The following is a 21,374-nucleotide window of genomic DNA, read 5'->3' as shown; positions in this document are numbered from 1 at the left end:
GATCTGTGTTTTTCAGCAGCTCTTTAACTTCTCTGGCACTGATTACTCTCACACTATGCTGATTATTGATCACTCACAAAGTGCTCTGCATTTACTTGCATTGCCCTCTCCAAGGCATCACAACTCCCTCCCACTCCCCAACCCTTTCTCGTTACTTGTCCTGGGATGTCTCCTGAGATGCAAAAATATTGGTGCGACCTTTCTTTTAAGCCGAATCCTCTCTGGCTTTGGGGGCAGAGGGCTCATGCCGTTTGTACCACGCACCTCTGCAGGTTGACAGGCAGTGACTTCCAGACAGAGATGTCCACAAGTGACCTCCCCTCCTGACCCGCTCGCCCAGACCCCACATGCCAGGAGAGCCAGTCATCACCCCTCCTGGCTCAAAGATCTTTCACACAGCTTCTATTTTGCAACAGCTGGTAAAGTTCGACTTGCTGTCACATGAAAGGGAGCAAGCGGACAAGAGGGCAGCAAAGCAAAATGTGGGGGTGTTCAGGAAAAAGGGGGAAAAGAAAGAGGAAATTAATTAAAAGAAAATCTGGCTCCTGCAAAATCTTTTAGTACGTTAACCCAGCATGGGGTCTGAATCTGTGGTGTAAGAGCGCGACTGTGTCCTCTGTTCCTTCATTACTATTTTATTGATTTCAGAGAGGAATATAAATCCAGGGCAGCCTGCCTGTCTTAGCAAAACACAGGGCTGCCAAAGTTAATGTGCTAAAAGGAGGGAAATTCTGGAATCAAAGCTGAGAGAAAATGAGTCTATAATGTTTATCTAAAAGGCAAAAAAAAGGCTCATCTCCATTTTAAATTATGCCATGTTATCATTTTTGCTTTTACCAAAGAACCTAAAGAAAGTGGGGAAGGCACAGTTTAAAACTTCCTTTAAACAGCAGAAAGCAGCAGCTTGAAACCAAAGTGAAACCATAGTTTCCCTGAAAACCAGTTTGTTGCCTCTGAAATCACTTTTCACAAGAGGAGTTTATTTTCACTGCTAAAATCAAATACTAGTAGAGATCCAGTGCAGAGGTCCCCCAGATAAGTATTATAACTTGGTGTTAGAACTGGTATTATATTATGAATTAGTGTTATAAACTGGATGATTTCAGAAGGCTCATTGCCTGGCTTGAGGGCTCCAGCTGAAGAGGGGGTTTCTGCCAGTTTATCACCCTTGCACCCCTGGGACCGCTGAGCTCCCACGCTGAACTGAGAACCGAATTCCTCTGGCGCTCACTGAGCATCATCCTTGAAGGCACTTAGCCTGGTCCTAGATAGACACAAAAAAAAACCCTTAACATCTAGATTACTAGAAGACAGTGAAGAGGGTCTGACATTTTGACACCGAATGCTGATAGTTTTGTGAACATGTGTGTGAGATTTTCTGTGGAAAGGAATGCAGAATTAGAGGAGACCTTGTGGCTACTAAATTGGAGGTAAGTACAGTATTTTCCATCAGTTGTTAACCTCTTTACCCTCTGCCTTTGCTCCAGATGTTTCCTTTCCTTCCTCAAACTTCTAAATGAAGTAGCAGCACGTGAGAAACCCTGCAACAGGAGAAACTGGAAAAATCCAACATACAAACAGCATTGCATTATGTTGGGGCCAACACTCACATCTCAGCAAATACAAGCACATGAAATTTTATGTATTTATTTGGAAATGTAGCGCAGATGCAGTGCCAGACCGAGCTGGCTATGCCAGTGCACCCTTTTCCATCAGGACGAAAACTGTTGCTTCGCAGGAACTAGCAAAACTCTGTAGCAGGCATATTTGGAATAAAACAGCTCCAACAACATCTCATTTTGTAATCTAGCAGGTTGAAGACCTGAATGTTTAAAAAGTCTTCGAAAGTATTTGTTTTTCTTAATTGAGGTCCTGAAAGTCTTATAAATGCACATCCATTTTTTCACCTGGCCATGAGATTGCTTTCATCTACTTCTGTAAGTTTAATCACAAAGCTGCACGGAAAAAAACTTTTTGCTCTTTCTGTTTTGAATTTCTCATCTTTATACCTCCTCGTTCTTATTCTGGGAAACAGAAGAGAAGTTCCTATTAATCTTCCTTGTACTTTTCTTTGTTTTCAGACTATTCTGATCTTCAGATCACATTTTTTCATCACACACCTCGCTAATTTGCATCTACGTAAAACACATACTCTTTCTATTATTTTTTTGTAATAAATAGATACAATTTTTAGGTTTTTGATCATTAGTATCTTGATTTTACAGTAACATTTTGGAGACAGAAGAGAAGGAGAGAAAGAGAAGAGAGTTTAGCTTTTCTATTGCTCCCTCAAGGACCCTGTCTTTCTCCATTGACTATGTAGGAAACCATACTGACATCTTATGAGATTTCTTGTGTGTGATTGTATGTGAGCAGAGGTTTGTGTTGATCTGTGTAAAATGATGCCCCAAAAGAAAGTAATGGCAGAACATAAAAAACAGAAAACCTTCAAAAAATGCCATGCTGAATTATCTAGGCCCTGCCAAGAGCTCGGCATTAATAAACTCCAAATAAAGTAATTAAAAGTATATATATAAATGCAATATTGCATATTTAAAGATATCAATTGAAACTTAAAAAAACACGCAGCATAAATGCATTAATGAAGGACAGCTTAATTTTAAAACTCTGTAGAAATTAAGCAAGCCCAAATAAACTGTATTAAAATAAATGAAAATTACATAACTATTAGCAAAATAATTTAGCAAATAATCTTGGTTTCACAGAAATCCCACATGAAATTAAAATACAGATTAGCATAGCTCTATAACTATTCTTCTGGTCCTCATTAATACATCATGCGATACAAAAAAAAGATAGAGAAATTCTTTAAGTCTCACCCATTTTGTTATCCCTCTTTTTTTTTCTTTCCCTTAAATTTTGGGCACACAAGTTGTATAGCTTAAGATTTTGTTACTTTCAGGAAGTTCAAATAAGATGAGCATTTCAAACATGTTCACTGAAGAAGTAACTGTGCTATTAGACAAATAACTAAGTGATTTTGAAAATGTTAGTTTAAAAATCAGGTTGCAAAACTTAGATTCATTAATACATAAGCATGTCTGAGTAAAGAAAAAGTCACTGGAAGCCCAAAGGGATTTGGGTATTGAATTTTAATCATGACAACCTGAATTGTCAGTTTAGCCAAATGGAGAAGTAGAAACATGTTTTCAAATTTTTATTTATTTTTTAATTATATATTTTGCCTAATTAAAACATACAGAGTTGTACTCAGTAAGTTCTGATCTTTTTCCTATACATAAGAATATTGGCATATTTCTTGATAATGAACCTTGGTGAGACCCTTGGAAAGAGGCAGCTGCGAGTATAAAAATGCAGTTTTCAAAGGCTGTATGTGCCAAGCAAGGTCTGTTTCCTGGCTAATTACATGAAAAACCACACACAATGGCGCTCTCCTGTGTAGCTCGCACAACATTGCAATCCATCATCATGGACACTGGCCGCGTATTTGACACTTTCCAGCATGAACAGTGATATCCAAGGCCTAAAAGAGGCAGAGACTGAACATGGAATTAAAGTAAACAAAACAGAGCCCTCTTCAGGTTTGCACCAAGCTGTGAGTGCAGAGCACGCTACAATCGAACACTAAAAGTCAGTGCAATGAGGTACATGTGATCCCAGTAAGAAGGACATTACTTATTTTTTCATAAGTTTCCTCTTTCTTTTCCACTGGGAATCATCTTGGAAACTCAAGGCCCAGAGTGAAGCCTATAAACCACGCATGTTTAGTGACCATCTGCACCAGTAGTTCCATTATCTGAGGCTGGAGATTGATTTTCCTTTTCCTTGCACATTCACTTACCTTAATGCCCCAGAGTCTGCAATGGAGCCAGCAGCATATAATGCAAAGACAGCTTTTAAGACATCAAAAGTGAAAGCATCGTTATATTCTGAATCTTTTGTAGCAGCTTTTTGTCTAATCCTATTGTAACAGGAACCCACTGATGGTGGCTAGGGCCCTCCCTTACAAAGCTTCAGTGAAGATAGAGCTCAGAGGAGCTTTACTTTTCTCCTATGAAGATGCGCAGTTCTGTTCTATATGCCACATGTCTCCATTGTGAGCAGGAACCAGTATTATCTACATTGATTTCATACAGGACCAGTAACTCAGCAGGTGACAGGGGACTCTCATTCAGATTTGGAGGCTGGAAACCAGCAGAAGGTTATCTGAAAGAGTACCAGACCTCAGCAATTATTTTTAGTGGGGTGAATAGTATTTTCAAAGTTGGGTCAAGTAGTATTGCTGTTCCTAAACCTTTGCCAGTGATTACTGTAATTCCTCTTAGGAAATGTTTCCTTTCTCCCTCATTGATGTGTCAAAGGCCCACACAAATACCAGGGGAAATGAACTCATTAATTGACCATATAAGAGGAGAACTGAAACTGGTCGGGCACAAAGGCCGGGTTCTGAAAAGGGCTCGGCATGCAGCGGTTGCCATTGTTCCCAGCAAACTGGTCTTAGTGGGACCTGCCGGATGCGAAGATTTTAAAAATCTGGCCACTTATTTAGGTTTCTAAGTGGGATCTGAATCCTGCAAATCTATCTCTTTGTATCTAGTCAGTTTAATTATTTAGACATTTCCTCTGTTTTCCCCCATAATAAAACCTCACAAAACAAAACCATGTGAATAGAGAAGTGCTTGGCCTTTCAAAACCTTAGACAATGCTCCTCTTAAGAGCTAGTAAGAAAGCAAATCTCCCTCCTGTCAGTGCCAGAGCAGAACTAGAGTGCCTTCTACAAACCTGAGACTCTCAAATTACTTTTGTTCTCACCACTTCTGACACCTGTGTGACTATAAAGACTATACATATGAGAATACACAAGAAAACAGATATTATCATGCCATTGATGATATTGTGTATTCAAAATGCACTCTTCATCCATGGTCTACTGCTCTGTAAGCGAGTTATGTATTGAAAATATACATTACTGTACCTCCATACTACCTATATGAAGTAGGTGTATGATAATATTTCTATTTAATGACAGACATTATAAGCTCTATGGGAAAAACGACAAATTTGGCTTTAGCCTTGTTCAACATTTAAAGTCTAAATAAGAGTTCTGAATCTTAATGCATTTCTGAGTCTGGACCTTCATCCACAAAACTATGTAGGAACCCAATTAATATTTAAATGTTATTTTCTGCATTTGCATACAAAATATAGGCTCTTCTACTTTCTGAGGCTGCCCAGGCAATACTGCACTAAAGGAATGAAGGAATGAAGTTCCCAAGGTGCCTAAAAATCTATTCTTATATTTATTCATGTAAACATATCTATATAAGCACTGAGTGATTGATGTCCTGATTTGTAAAGACTTTTGGGTTCCATGTTCTACTTGAAGTCATGGCTATTGCTGTATTAAGCATTTTTGAAGACCTTGCAGAGTAACTCATGCCTATAATTGATTGAGATAAATAATAAGGCTTTCTGCAGTTTTCTCTTCACAATGTGACCTAGTGATGTTCTCAGAGAACCTCAGCTCAATTAATTCTGCAATCTCTGAGGTTAGAAAGTTCTTTTCCCACCACCTTCTTTAACCATGGGCACCAAAGGACACTGCTCTCTGTACCTGAATTTCATATAATTGGGCCAGACAGAACAGGAATGACCACAGTGTTCAAAACACCCAAAATGTTAGTGGGAACCACTTCTTCTGATCCAGTCAATGGCTAAGGCCTCCTAAATTAAGAACAAAGGTGTAAAGCAAATCCAGATCTACCTCTGCCAGCGATGTATTTTCCCTGTGTTCTTTCCTGCATCACAAGAACTAAAGATGGAATGCACTTAAATGGAAAGGCAACAATTTTTTTTGTTGATATAAAGGAAATATTTCATTTTTAGGAAATGAGTTATCAGTGGAACTCATTGCTACAAAATCTTAAGATTGGGAACATGACAGGATTTTTAAGAAGATTAAACATCAGAATGGTGACAGATGCATCAGACAAGATAAGCAATACATAAGGGATGCAAAAGTGCAAGCTACAGGGTGTATGCTAACTACTGACTAATAAAAATTAGAGGAAAAAAATCTTTCACTCTGGAAAGGATGTGGGATTATTGGCTATTGATTTTCTTGTACCTTTGTCTGAAGCATTAAGCATTGGTCACTGTCAGAGAAGAAATGCTAGGCTAAGTAGACCTCATTTGGTTTGATCATTACTTTGACAATAAAATATAGCAAGTAAAACATGTTTTTCTTTTTAAATAGATACTTCTTTAGCAAAGACAAACAGTAGCTACACAATGCCTGAGTCAATGAAATGAAACTCCCTAGGCTTGTAAAATAAAATATTTTGATTTTGCCGTGACATTTTTCTGACAGGCAAAGGCTGGAAATAGTTTTTTGTTTATTGAGCTTCCAATTTCTTTCCTGGTTTTGAAATGGAAGAAAATCAAGATCTTTCAAACAATGAAAAGGTTATTTAACCATCTGATTTGGGGCAGATATTTAAACTTAGATCCCCAATATCCTGTCTGAGTGCTTTAAGTGTTAGAGCTCTTCTCCTTCCATAAATATTTAAACTCTGGCACATACCAGTAAAATATTTATGATAAATTTCAGTGAAAAAAACATTAAACCCCCTTTTTATTAAATAAGAAAGGATCATCTTGTTTTTATAAATATATTTAATGCCAATTATCTACTGGTTATCAGTGAGTTTATTATTTTTTTGTTTCAACCAAATTCCACAATTTTCCTATTTTCTCCTTTTTCCTGTTTGTTGAAACTTGTACTATTCAACAGTGCAACATTTCTTGCAAAAACATTACATTCCTTTGTAAAATGCCTGACAAATTGTATTGGTATTATCACACATCATATATAGATCTCATATATAGGATTTAGGCTCTAAAAAAGAAACAGGAGTCTTTTTCCTATTCACATTCTGATCTCATACATTCAATTAGTCTGAGAATATAAAAGGCAATGAAATGATCTTGTCAAATAGTATTTTATAGTTATTACTGTAGAGACCAATAACTTTTATCTGAATAAAGCACATCCTTTGGCAAGGTTTACAGCTTCTATTTGAAGAGCTCAGGAAATGCAGAATCCGCTAGCAGTTTGTCCCAATTGTTAACCATTCTATCAGAAATGTGCCTTATTTCTCATATTAAAAGCACTAACATATGCAGAAGGGCTGAGGTAGCCTATTATTATGGCATACTCCAGAACTCGTCAAGTTAGAAAATGGGAGTTTTAATAAAAGGAAATCTGAATTCTGTCTTCTTAAAATGTAGAATACATGAGAACTAGTGGTGTAGAAAGAATTATTTTTTACTATAAAACAGTCTTTTAGACTAGAAAATTACTAATGAATTAATAGCAAGCAAATGGATCATGTGTTTAATGAGGGCTCGGAAATGCCAGTACCACTACCTGACTTGTAGATATCTACTGTCTACATTTCCAGCACTATCGACATTAATGAACAGGTATGAACTTACCTTACAGAGACCCTCACCTGTACATAAGCTTTATAGACGTTCATTAGCATGGGAAAAATGTCATACACATTTCACTTCAGATTCTTCCCTCTAACACAAGGCCTGAGAAACAGAAGGTGCTCACACTAAGCCTACCAGAACGATTTATCCTTTTTTCATTGCAAAAAAAAAAAAAAAAAAAAAAAAAAAAAATTAAAATAAGAAATAAAAGGAGTGGATGGGAAGACAATTAATTCTCCAATAATTTTAGTAAGGATCTCAATACAGTTGCTTGGCTCTTGTTCTCATTTACACTTAGTAATAAGAAGGAACATCAATGAGAGCAAAGTTAGTTATATTTGCACTCAGGTCTCTCCCACTTGCCAGACTGCAGTAAAGTTGCCATAGTGTAAAAGTCAGTTGTGTGGTTTGATTTCATACCGTACTGCCCACAGACAATCACATCAAAATAAATATGCATGCTATGGAGAACAGCACTTTGCCCTTTGTGAGTTCCACAAATGCTGCTTGGCTGGTTTACTAACCCTGTGGCTGCATATTTTTTGCAGATCGGGAGGGAACCATCTAAAGGGCTGGGGACACCTTGACTCAATCAACCACTTGGATCATGGAGATCTTACAGTTAATTGGCAAGTTGTCCTTCATCCCAGCAGATGACAGTGTGTAGTGCTCTTGCATTTCACAGCACCCTCAATCCTTCATTGTGAATGTCTTTGAGATGCCAGCTCTGATTTATAAAGTGGTATGCAAGCAGCTGTCTGTTTATATACACATGGGCTAAAATTGATCCAGAACAATTTCCTGCATGCCTTGTGGTGACTTTCGCCTCCAAACTGGAAGCATATGTGGATGTAATACAGTGGCTACTCCTGTTGCACAGGGAAGGATCATTCTGCATTGGGATGGCAACTGTCAGGGCAGCTGGAGAATGTGACATGTCCAGGCTGACAAAATGTCCCTCATTACAATTCAGCAGGTAATTCCAGGTTCAATATTACATGTGGATCATAACTATCTAAAACCTAGAATCCCTGCACCAAGTACCCCCCACAGTTTTCTGGGTGAAAAACAGAGATCTGGTTAAGGCAAGACTAAAAATTTGATTCATACAGCATGTTTGTGAACCTAAAGAAGAGAAAGATCCATTTTTCTTTTAAGATCATGTGTTTCCACAGTGTCTCTGAGGAACACACAGCTGTTTGGCTACATTACCATTTTGCCTGATGAGCATTCAATTGCCTGGCAGAGCTCGTGGGCTGAAGCCAAACTCTGCCGCTTATGCTGGTGTTTACTGTGTCCTTTCTAAACTCCTTTTGTGAACTGTTTCACTGTGTATGCAGTAATAACCTCTTTTGCTTGGAAGATTCCAGGAACTTTCTTTTGCCTCCACATCCTCCTAATGTGAGGAATACTGGTATTAAAGGGTACACAGCCTTTCTCCTTTAACCTCTACTTAAATAAAATGCAGGAAGAAGCAGGAGAAAATAAGGAAAGGAATAATAAAAAATAAGTAAGGAAACAAGAAGACAGAAAATTGCAAAGAGGAAAAGAGGAGAAGAGGAGAGGAGAGGAGAGGAGAGGAGAGGAGAGGAGAGGAGAGGAGAGGAGAGGAGAGGAGAGGAGAGGAGAGGAGAGGAGAGGAAACTGGAAATAAATAAATACAGAAAGTAAAGAAAGAAGGCAAAAGAAAATATATGGAAAAAAATTAAATACATTTGCTTGTCTGTTTAAATTCTAAAATTGCTCCACAGCCTCATAATAGGATTAATAGGTTTCAAAGGACTGAAAACCACTAGTATGGCTGAATGCCTTTTAACTGGCTCTGCTTAGTCAACCTAGGAGGACTTTCTGCTCCCCTGATTGCCATACACACAGTCTGTTCCTTTGTGAGCTCTAACCTTTCGCGGGTCATTTTTCTTCATGCCTTTCTCTTTGCTTTTCCTTGTCTGCACACTAAGGCTTCTCTTGTCTTTCTCTCCATGCTCTGAAGTCTCTTTCCTTCACTTTCTGCTCCAGTTCCCCCTTTTCCCTGATATGGAGGCATAAACATGCTGCCTGAGCACTTTACTAGGGTACTGCTAAGAACTTCCCTATGGAGGTGGCAGTGCACTCCAGAACAAATAAACTCTGCTAGTGCTGAAACCAAATATTGCCATTTTCTCCACTGTAGCGCAGCTTTCTTCACTGAGGTGCTGGACTTTCATGCCACTATTAGTCATTTGCCTTCAGCACAAATTTTAATTATCTGGATGAGGCAGAGAAATTCCACAATTACTCAAATCCTGCTGCCTTGCAATCAAATATGAGTTCTCATTAAATTCCTCTTACAATGCTGTGTTTGGTAGCTTCCTTATCTCTAGTAACCAGGCATTTCTTATAGTTGTCATTAAGTTCACTTAGAACCGTTGGTAAGAAATACTGAAGTCAAATTACATACTTTATATGCTAAAAATTGCATACTGAGTTCAGTTCTGTCTGTGGGGAAATGTTGTACTCTTAAGCAAGCTTTGCTGATTGCACATAATTCTTCCCTTTCCTGGCATTCACTGATTTTCAGAAAGCCTGAGCAGCCATGACTGAATCCTTGAAGACCAGCCTGGACAGGCATGAAAATAAAAGGTACATGAGACAACCACTTCAGAACCACAATTCAAAAGTGTGCATATCTTAACAGAAGAGACACATATAAACAACCATGTACTGCACTGAATTGGGCACGAGAACCTTTTAGTTTTTCTTTCTCAATTCATCAAACTTTCAAAAACATTTTAATTCTGCAGGTGTGTCACTTGTGCTTCCATTCAAACTCAACTAAACCTCAAGTCTTTAAGTGCTTGTACTCTTCTTTATTTTTTTTTTTTTTTGTTTGTTTGTTTAATTCTTCATGGTCTTCTGAGTCTATGAACTGATGCATCATTCTCCTTTTGCCAGTCTTAAAACTCCTTAGAAGTAGACATATCAGGTTCATTGAGACTCCCTGGGAAGTTGGTAGCAAGTAGATGGTAGGTTCACATAACAGTGACTCACACAATTCTGCTTCACATGGTGTGAAATTAAACACAGGACATTGGAGTTAACAGTTCACAGGGGCTCAAAACTGAGCTGGACCATTCTTCGTGGGAAAAATGAGCTGTTACACCCATACGTCCAGCTCAGGAAGCCCATGAACATCAGGTTGTGGGGGCTGGGAGCATAAGCAGATGACAAATCACCCTGTGCTGCCCAATCCTTATATTCTTCCTACTGTAGCAGGTAGACCACTAAGCTAAATGAACTTTTGGCCTGAACCATTGCAAACCCATTTATATTCTCAAGCTTTGTGCTATGCAGGACTCCTCTACATACTGCGAATCTTCATGTGTTTTTCAACCCGTTTCCAGCTACATGGCATTGGCAAGTATGTTCAGGAAGGCTGTAAAGTATTTGAATTAGCTTTCTAGTATTGATTCTACCTATAGATCTAGGTATAGATCTTAAATGGACTTTCTAAGAATATTTGTTAGTGAGCACATTTGTTCATTGACTGAAATGCCATGAGACTGTCCCAGTAAACCTGGTCAGTTGGTATATATCTGAGCTATTAAAAAAGTAGCTATAGGTGTCTCTCAGAATAATTCTGATTTACCTTAGGGATCCTTTACACCAAACTGATTTCTTGATATTAGACGTAAGATATTAACATAGCCTACCATAACCGACAGCCTGACGCTATCAGTTCCTCGGTGTGTACCTGCTTTCTTTACCCTGTGTAAAAGAGTCGTATTTTCCCTTTTTTTAAAGCACTGACAAATTTCTGACTGGACTTAAACTAGAATGATTTCCTAGTTACTCCATAATTATTTTTGTCTCTGAGCAAGCTAAGCTTTCCCCATGTTATTCTTAAGGACAGAGATATTTCTATGCCCCTCCCAAATCCAGCCCCCAAAAGGCGCTTCTATATAAATGCACAGACACCATCAAAAAATCAAGCTTTTTGACACATGTAGAAATGACAAATTCTGTCCAAGAAACAGTCAAAAGACTCGAAGACCACTGATAAAAAGAAGGCATTAAAGGCAGCACATCCTTGCTATACACCAACATGATTTTCCCTGCTGGGTGACCTACCTCAACTAACTGTCAAAAAGAATTAGTCTCAAGGGAATGTTTTGCTTATAGATTTATAAATGTTGACAATAATCCTAAATGGATGTTAGGGGAATTGACAAATCTCAGCATTTTTCTTGATGCATGTGTGCCTGGGGGAACTTTGCAGGCCCCAGCATTCATTAAAAAGAAGCAAGCCATTGACAGCTGACAGAGAAAGACAGGTAGCATAGCTAGAGAAGTAGAAGCTATTTGTTGACACAAATTGTGGAGTATAACCTAATAATCTGGTATTTTCTTCCACTGTTGTTTCTGGACTCACTCAAAGTGTACAGACCATAAAGCATAGTGTGCTTAGTGCAACAATAAAACTGCTTACTCGATAAATGGCTTTATTGTATAACTTTGAATGATCAGGAAAATAATGTGGGAGAGATTAAAGCTGGAATTAGTGCTTCAGTAAGGATCTGAGAGGCATCTGGGAGGTGTATTTTTGTTTTTTTTCTGTCTGTGCTTGTGTGTTGTTTTTCCCTGGAGGTCAATGCACATGTTAAAACAGCATCCTCTGGCAGAAAAGAGTTCTGAGGTTAGTTCTGTCTTCTTATCTTGACATAAGTGAAAGAAAGGGAAAGACAACAAACAAGGAAGCTCAGAAGTTTGGTTCTATCTTTGGATGTGGGCTAAATCCTTGACAGGCAATTCCACCTAGAAATCTGTAACAGGACCACTGACAAGACCACTGACAGGGAAACCTGCAGGGTTTATTGGGGAATCTGAAAAGGAGATTTGATTAATTTTCCTTTAGAGTGTATTGATTAAAACTATATTTTCTGCCTAGCAGCCTTCAGTTTAAAAATTTGATATTAAGTGAAAACAAAAAAAATGTGATAATCTGAGCTGCCATTTTTGGATTTCTATTCATAGTGAAATGAAAAAATATTAAAAATATAATAGCAGTAATTTCTACCCTATTGGGAAATAATGCTTCTGAATTGCTTTAAAAAAACACCTGCATGGATTCATTGCTAGCACTCTACCATCCAGATTACTGTGAGTATATTTGTAAGTGTGTGTTTAAAGAGAGTGAAGGACTCACACAGTTATGCATAACATCCCTAGGGTGGAAATGTCTTTGTACAACTCATCTCCTATTTCCTACTGTTAGAGAGCTCTTAGCAGCAAACTTTGCAGTATTTTGTTGAGTTCAGTTTTAAATGAAGCCAGCAACAAGTTCTCCAGCACCCCTGGGGTCCACAAGAACACATTCATTTCCTCTGTTCTACATTCCCCCATGTCTTAGGGAGACTGATTAAGTAGCAATAGTAGTAATAGAAGTTATAGCAGTAGTATAGACCAAGTCCCATTATAGGAAGCAGTGTACATAGAGACTGATCATACTAGTAACCTTAACAGACAAAGTAAAAGGCAGCTTCCTTCCTTCCTTCAGAGAAGTGGGTTGAGAAAAATAAATTGGGTGATTCTGACCAATATCATATAGGAAGTCTATGCCAATCTGGAAAATAACTCAGATCTCTGAATTTCTCCTTTGACACATTCTCCGTGTGCTGCTCCTTTCTCTTTCATCCTTTTGCTCCATTCTACATTTTATTTCTGATAAATATTATTAGTGTTTCTGCACCGACTCTCCTATACCACAGTTTATACTCTACCCACGCTGACCAGAGGTTTTACAACTGATACTCAGTGGGGCTACCCTTTCACAGTTACTGTGCAGCTGAAGGAAACCACATATTGTGTTTCATTTTTTTTTTATAGTTTCTTCTCTAACACAATCATTTCTATGCTGTTTTCCTGCTTTTATCTGTTAACTATGTGTCAATAATTAAAACCAGTATTTCAGGAAAAGTCTTACCAAATCTTGACCTTTTTTTGTGTGTGTTTCTGAATGGAGCCCCAGACGGCTGTCATTTCAGGATGCACTGTAAACTTATGTTTAATTTCCTGTCTACTACCAGCCTTTGTCCACTAGTATTGCACATACTTTCACAGAGTTCTATATACCATGGAATATCTGTAACTTGGATTGTTATCCACAAGAAGTAATAGCTTCCATTTTACAAGCTGACACTCAACATACTGCAACACGTATTTGTAACTTTATACTTCTTTCATTGTTATTTTTCTATTTTCAGAAATGCTTTCTTTGTCATGAGTGTACATATGAAGAATAATTGTAAAGAAATCAATATAAGACTAAAATCTCAAGTTCCTGGTAGGTAAATGAAGTACTTCTGGGATCATTGAACTATCCATCCCTATACACAGTTTTCAGAGATAAGAGTTCAGAGGCACACAGGTACAACCTGGCTCAGCTGTCCCTCCAGTTTAATGGAATTTAATCAGTTCTCAGACTGATGTGTTTTAGTGAAACTCCTCACCTTAGGCAAAAAATGCAACTTTTAAGAAGAAAAATACTGAAAATGTTTAGTATGTGTATATGTTGGAGAAGGATTCATAATGAGGCTTTATGCTTCACGTATCATGTTAAGTTGGTAACCTCTCACTGGCTTGTGTTTTCTAGTTACAGCATCTGCTAAGTTTTATTCACGAGCACTTACTACACCTCTTGTAGAAGATAGGATTCATCTCATCCTTCAGAATTAGGCCTCTAATTTAAGACAATAATGCAGGCTTACTTCATAACTTGTAGAGGACAAGAACTATTTTCATTTGAAAGCACCCTTTAAATTGGTGCAGTGAACAGTCTGGGGTGTCTGACAGCCCCCATAGACTGCTGGGGGAACTTGAAAATTTCCTTCTCCATCACTTATAAACGGGCTATAACAGTATGAGATGCCTCCCACCAAACTGAGTGTTTGCTCTTGTTCTTAAGCAAAACATTTTTTCTTTTCACCAAACTCTTCTTGCTTGGATGCTGTTTTGATGTGTCTCTGACAGCTAACAGTCACTAGTGTTCAGCCCCTGGAGCCCCATGTGAATTACTGACAAATCAACTTCTTTACTCCCATGAAGTTCACTTCAGATGCTGTGTAGCTACATGACATAAGAAATATTTTCATCATGGATGAAACTCATCATGAGAGGACTAACACAAGGATCTCTGTGCCCTTTCAAGTCTCACATGGGCCAATATGGCAGGACTTCACCAGGGAGGAAGAGATGTCTGAGTACCTGTGATGGGACAGGGTGGCATCTGTGTATGAAGCTGTGAAACTGCAGCAGCCCTCAAGCCCCATGTATTCAAGATCTTAGCGGCAGCCCTTTGCCTCTGCTTTCACTGTGAGTAAAACTTGGACACTTAGGTAATCAGCGGTAAAAGTAGTGTATTAGAGGACAGCAGCACACTACAGAGGACAATCATTTGCAGCTTTCTGATCCACAATTACATTTCTTTCTCTGATTTCCTACTCATGATGTCTTGGCAACTCTTTCTGTTCCAGGATGTTATGTTTTCCTCCCTCTCACACTATTTCTGAGGTCTCTTGAAAGGTGCTAGGAAATGAGGAACAACTGTGTCCATCCTGCCAGCTGCCATGGGACAGCTCTGTCTGTGCCCAGGAGACCCCCGAGCACCCTGGGGCCCAGGTGTGAGGAATGCATTTGAGGAGATTTCCTGCTGATTACAAAAGGTGATGAAGATGGAGACGAAGGAACATTAGAAACGATTGCAGGAAACAGATAGCATTATCTTTCCTAGCTTCTCACAACAAGTTACCTGGGGCATATCTGACATTTTACTTCAGGTAGCAGCTAATTAGCAGACACTACTGGTACAAATTTCAGTGTTGCTGATATTGACAGCAGCTGCAGTTTATGCAGAGATCAGCCCTGGCTTGTGTTCTTTCCACCCACTAGTTCTCTTCAAGACGTGGTTATATCCAGGTTATATCACTTCAAAGAGTTTGACCTTCCCCTGTGTCATCCAGCTGCAACACACCGAAGCAAAGGCAATGGATTTACACTGAGATGGAAAAGAAATCAATTTAGAGATTTGAACATCCAAAGGAAATAGTTTTTCCTTCTTAGAGGGGTGGTGCCTGGAAGCACAGATGAATCATTTCTTCTATATACATAAAAGCAGGGTTTAGAAGATGCACCGGAGATGCATTTCACACGTTCAGCAGAATTATTCTCAGGTGAATGTATTAGGCATCTATTGCTACAGAAACATAAAAATAGCAGTGTTAGTGTTTCAGATTTTAACAGATTCAAACACTGCACTAACAGAAAACAGTGCTTCATATTCTCCATTTCTTTCCCATGCCTGGGAGTCACATGGGGAACAACTTGCATGAAAGTTGGAAGCAACACAGTCTGCAGGAAAAAGGACAATGGAGGCATCACAGAAGTACCTTGTGGGAGAGCAGTGATAATGAATGCTGCAGTATCACTGTCTTTGTAATCCTGAATAAAGAATTTTATTTAAATACATTTTATTTTGCCACTACTTTTCTCATTCTATAACCCAGCACATAAATTACACACTACTACATGAGGCTTCCCAGTATCTCCTGGTGAGTTGCCAAAATCTGCTGATACGCTCTGAATGCTGTGATAGAAAAGTGAAATTTTCTCTAGTGTGCAATTCCTGCATGCAGAAATGGAAATGTTGATGTACATCTAATGCAGAGGCTCTCAAACTGCTGCCTGTGGGCCAGTGGTGACCCCTGACATCACCGCTGATCTGAAGACCCAACTCACATACACCGTGTTTCAGCTGAATGATAAAGGTGCACAATGACTTGTGCTGAGGACTGACACTGCTTCAGAGTCCTAACAATTTGGGAATGACTGTTTAAGACCCGACACTGATCAGCTGTGAGCAAGATGCTTCACCTCTGTGTGCCTTTGTTTCCCTTCCAGCACCATCTGTTTTGCTTAATTAAAGCGAAAGCTCTTCACTGTAAGACCTTCCCTTCACAGGCATTTGTGAAATGCTTTTCACAGTGCACCTCTGAATTCTTTCAGGACAAAGAGCTGCCAAGCCAACATTGATTACTACTATTAACAATACCTGTTTTAACTTGCCAGCTGTGATAGCATTATTACTAACAACATAAGGAAACAGAATCCCAGGCAGAAAAAAACAAGCAAAATTTTATATGAAAAACCAAATGGCTGTGTGTGCTGTTTGGGGTATTGGTCTTTTCAATTAAATATGAAAAGAATCCTTGCATCCAAAAATATATGGTAAACTATCATGATCTTCTCCAGATTGCTATGGAGTATGGCAACCTCTGGGTGTGTAGGATACTTCAAAGCACTTTGCTTCTCAAAGTGTCTTTTTCCATATAGTCATTTGCATGCAGTTTCAGTCTTGTTTTTCATGGATTTTTCAAAATGCTAATTTTTGCCTACTCTGCTGTAATCTACTTAGAGTTTGGGTGGGATCTTACACAAGAGATGCAAGGGATATACAAGGGATATTATCAGGAAGAAATCAAAGGCAAAGGCTGTTGCCTAGTTTTAGCTGCAGAAATAAAGCTGTTTCAACGCAACCCTAATTACAGTTTGTGGTGCTTTGTCGAGCCCTGCTGATAAGTTTCCCTGGTAAACAGCTCTTTATTGTTCTTTCACATTCAGTTACCATGGCAACTAGCATTTTAGGGTTTGATCCTGAGAGATGCCAAGCACCTGCTTCTGTGGCAGTATCTATGGGAAAGTAGGATTCGAGACATCTTACAAGATCAGCCCTTTCAATGACAATAAATTTGCTAAAGAAAAAAAAAAAAAGCTTTTGATGTGCTTATTTGGAAGGAATTGTGAAAAAACTTACAGGTAAAACCTGGCCTCGGTTATAACTTACAAACATACATGGTGCCTGAATGGTATCTGATACTGTCTGCTCATGGGTACAGTGTGATTAAAAACAAATAAAAAGCCCAACTAGCCTAAGGATCTAACTCCAAAGGAAATGCAAGTCAGAAACAGAACCCCAGAGTGTCACTAGCAAAATGTTGTGAAGATGAATTCCTTTTCATTCACTGCCATATTTGTCATTGCCTTCTCATTGTAAAAAAAATATATATATATATATATTGCTTAGGATGTCAAACCCAGGTGATAAACAGCTGAGCAAATTTTCTGGTTTAGCTTCTGAATAATCCCTAAGGGACTCTCTTTTGTCTTTCCTGCTTACATTGACCTCAAACTGTTGGTCAGAGCCTAGAGGAATCACTCAATTTAGCAAAGAGTGGCTTTTTTTTTCTGTACAGCTCCATTTCCTCTGAATTTATCTCGGTGTCTCAGCAGGAAGATAGAAGGTTTGTGTCAGCAGTTAGCAGATAGTTTGAATGTAAGCAGGTGTGAACATACCGATTGCTTCTTTATCTGATGCTGCCTGAACATGTTGGACCTGAGCAGAGAATTTCATTCGTACCCTCTAGTAAACCACCAGCTGTGTACTCACACTGCCTCCTCTGACAAACCCCCTTACCTGCCAAGTCTGCAAAAATCAGCTCTTCTACGACCCACCTAGCCCAATTCTGCTATCAAGTGCAGCATTGTTAACCAGGATCATGTCATCAGCTTGGCGGGGGAGCTGATTTTATTTTCTCTGCTTCAAAACACTGGCCCCGGGTTTTCCTATGTAAATGCAGACACCCATCTGAGGTGCGCAGTCACTTTCATCTGCCTTAACATAGTAAGAGCAAGTCAGCACTTCTAGAGGGCAGTTGGCATCTTATGTGGGGTGAATCACCTTCTACGGGTTTCCATTTATTGCTGTTAAATACAGAGAAAGCATGCTATATCTATATTTGCAAGTCAGCCTAGATAATTAGAAGGAATCCAGCTCCAGATGGCTGAAGTCCCCTGCATTCATGCCTGCACAACATTGCAAATTTGGGCATTTTGTCTTCTATTAGCACTCAGACCATAAAAAAAAAAAACCACATATTCAGATCATGCTGCATAGAAAGAAGCAGCTTATTACAAGCATACTTCTTGTTCATGTCTGCAAATATGCATAAGAGAAGAAATCAGGTCTTCAGATGGCAGTTTGGGAACAGCTTATCTTTAATCTTGGTACCTCTGTTAGTGTTTAGGTTATGGTCAAGCTCAAGGTTTTTATTACTTAAATAGATCAATCTCAGGACAGTAGAAAGATGTTTGTTTGTTTGTTTTGAATTTCTTCTTCCTTCCATAGCCCAAGTATAACAGCAATTGAAAGGAAAATAAAGATTAGGCAATAGCAAAATTGAATTAAGAAATGTGGGTCACATTCCTTCTGATCTGTGCTTACCAGCAATGAACATTAGAAAGTGTGTCACCCTTAAAAGTGAGTAATTTCAGATAAAGGAGTCACGCATCTACCTACTAGTCTACAGGGCTGTAGAAGTTTATGAAGAAACAGTATCTCCACATTTACGGTTCAGGCACAGCTAGCTCCTAGTCCTATTAAGGGAAACATGTACAAAAGACTAGCAAAGAATTTACGATGGAATATCTATAATCATCCAGGATTACCATTAGGGGACTGAGTTAAGGTTGTCTGAAATATGTGGAAAGATTGGTTTTGTGCCCTTTGGATCAGGACAATTTCATAGGAAATTAGCTGGCAAAAGAGTCAAATGGTCTGGATTCCCTTTTTTGTCACCTACCTGACAGTAAAGTAGTATGTGTTACTGCTTAAAGAGTGTGTGCAAAGTACAGCCCTGAAAGAAGTGAAATCCAGTGTTAAAGATGATGGTGGAGTTAGAGGCAGTTTAGGGAAGGAAGGGCAGGATGGTAATAAAAAGTCTGTGCTATTTTACATGTCACTAGCTCGCAGGTGAGCTCCTGATGCTCAGGCTGTTTCCTTTGTGTTAAGCCTGTTATAGACTGAAGTATTCATGTGTTGTGATGTGTCAATTCAAAGACTGGACAAGCTAGATATACACTGCATGCAGAGCAAAATTACGCGTCAGACTGTTACTATCAAATGCAATATAAAATGTGACTTAAAATAACTTTTAGCTCATTTCCAGGTAAAGAAATCTATCTTGTTGCAAAGGCATGTATTCATCCTTCATAGAGTAGGATCACCTACATTATTAATAATACTCATACAGTAATGCAACTCTTAGCGTTCCACCAGATACATTAGTTCAGCTGCAGCACTGTTCTAGGAATAGAGGGGTAGGGACTCATCCGTCTACACACAAGGCAGTCACCCCAGGCTCCCTCTCTCTCAATGAGAGAAATTGGCACATCTAGGGTGCAATCCATCTTATCCCTAAGTAGACATCCAAAATAGGTCTGAGAAATGCCCAGAAGTGCCCATTTAATTCAAAAGGAGCCTGGAAGATACAGAAATTCATACCATAAAGTTAGGTGACGTGACTTTTAGCCTGAATGTCTGGTCAAGACTGTTTGGAAGTAAAATTTTCCTTTAGTTTTGAGTTTGTGCAGTATCTAGTAGATCTTAGCTCTAGACCTAACCCAGGACTGCTGCTTCAGCTCACTTCAGCAAAAGAATACCTCTAATTCAATGCTGTTACTTTTCCAATAGATTGAGACGTACAAAGTTACAGTGAGATAATTTGGTAAACAGGCATAGTCAGTCAGTATTACATCTTAACTCACCTTGCTAAACTCCTTTCTGGACACAACCGATCTCGCTTTTGCTCTTTATGACTGTTATTGATCTGCAAATATTCTCTCTAGAGTCTGCAGCAGCAATCAGTGTATTTACTTTATACGTTGCTTTTACTCTGTCCAGGACACAGCTAAAAGAAGCCTCCAGGATTACACCCAAAAGACAAAAGGAAAAAAAATAGTTGTAATACAGTGAGTTTTAAAAGATCATTTAAATGTGCAAGGATCAGCCTGAAGGTAAGAGCTGCTCAAATTCTTGTGAAGTTATTCCATGCTGCTTACACCTTTTTTGTGTACATTTTTCACTTGCAGCTGCCTGTAGTCTTAGGCAATGTAAAGTCATCATGTCAGTGTTGTATATGTGTACATGTGTGTGCATGTCTCTCTCTTACTTTTGCTCTAAATAGATGTTTATCTATATGCTTAGCTGTATGTTTGCCTCTGTATGTCCAGGGTGTGTGTGTGTATAGAGGCCAATTTGCTGGTTATAAAAAGTAAATGGCTAACATTTCTACTAACATCCAGTAGTTAGCAGAGCTATATATTAAATCTTTTGGCAACTTTCATGATCGAACTGTAGCAGTAGATTTAGTTCTAAGAAGTACCTCATCTTTACTCTGTGCAAATTAATCACCAGCTGGATGTGTGAGATACTGAGTGATATCCCCCCTCTTTAAGAATATTACCGAGCACTTGGAGAGAAAAAGAAAGATAAAAAGGAAAGGAGACAGAGCTGTCATGCTACTCTGTACACAGGGGAACCTCACACAGCAGGTTGCAATCTGAACTGTCCCATTTCATTACGCCACTGAGGCAGACCCCTGCAGTGCATTAAGGTTTTAAAATAATTTCAGAAATATGAAGATACATTGTTATTAAATCATTTCATTACACTTCAACAACAATATTCTGATGTCCATTTTTTTACATAATAAAGATTGTCTTTCACCAGTGGGGACTGGTAGACTGAGTTTCTGAAATAATATGATTAGTATGGAAATGGAAACGGACTGTAAATAATACTCAGGATGATCTTTTTTTCAGCCACATCAAGGAATCCAACAAAAGCTTGCTAAGACTGATTGCCATGGGGTACTGAAAACAGGCAAAAGTATTTCCACAGAGGAATTTGCCATAAGCATGGTCAGCTTAAAGTAATTTCTACAGAAGATCTATTGATATTAATAGTATGTATCCTTTCAATTGATCTGGGTAATTTTTATTGAATTAAAATAAAAAACTTGTAGACA

At 38.7% G+C, this 21,374-nt stretch overlaps 1 long non-coding RNA gene across 1 annotated transcript; it reads left to right on the top strand.

The window, feature by feature from the left end:
- The first annotated feature begins 586 nt into the window (after nucleotides 1-586).
- Nucleotides 587-21,361, top strand: LOC110361979 (uncharacterized). The gene is made up of 3 exons (XR_002418898.2): nucleotides 587-1,430; nucleotides 20,249-20,361; nucleotides 21,169-21,361. It is a non-coding gene; the product is annotated as an uncharacterized LOC110361979 (long non-coding RNA).
- Nucleotides 21,362-21,374: the final 13 nt, after the last annotated feature.

This window comes from Columba livia, chromosome 3 (assembly GCF_036013475.1).
Source record: "Columba livia isolate bColLiv1 breed racing homer chromosome 3, bColLiv1.pat.W.v2, whole genome shotgun sequence".
Classification (NCBI taxonomy): Eukaryota; Metazoa; Chordata; class Aves; order Columbiformes; family Columbidae; genus Columba; species Columba livia.
This window is presented reverse-complemented; position numbering and strand designations above follow the sequence as displayed.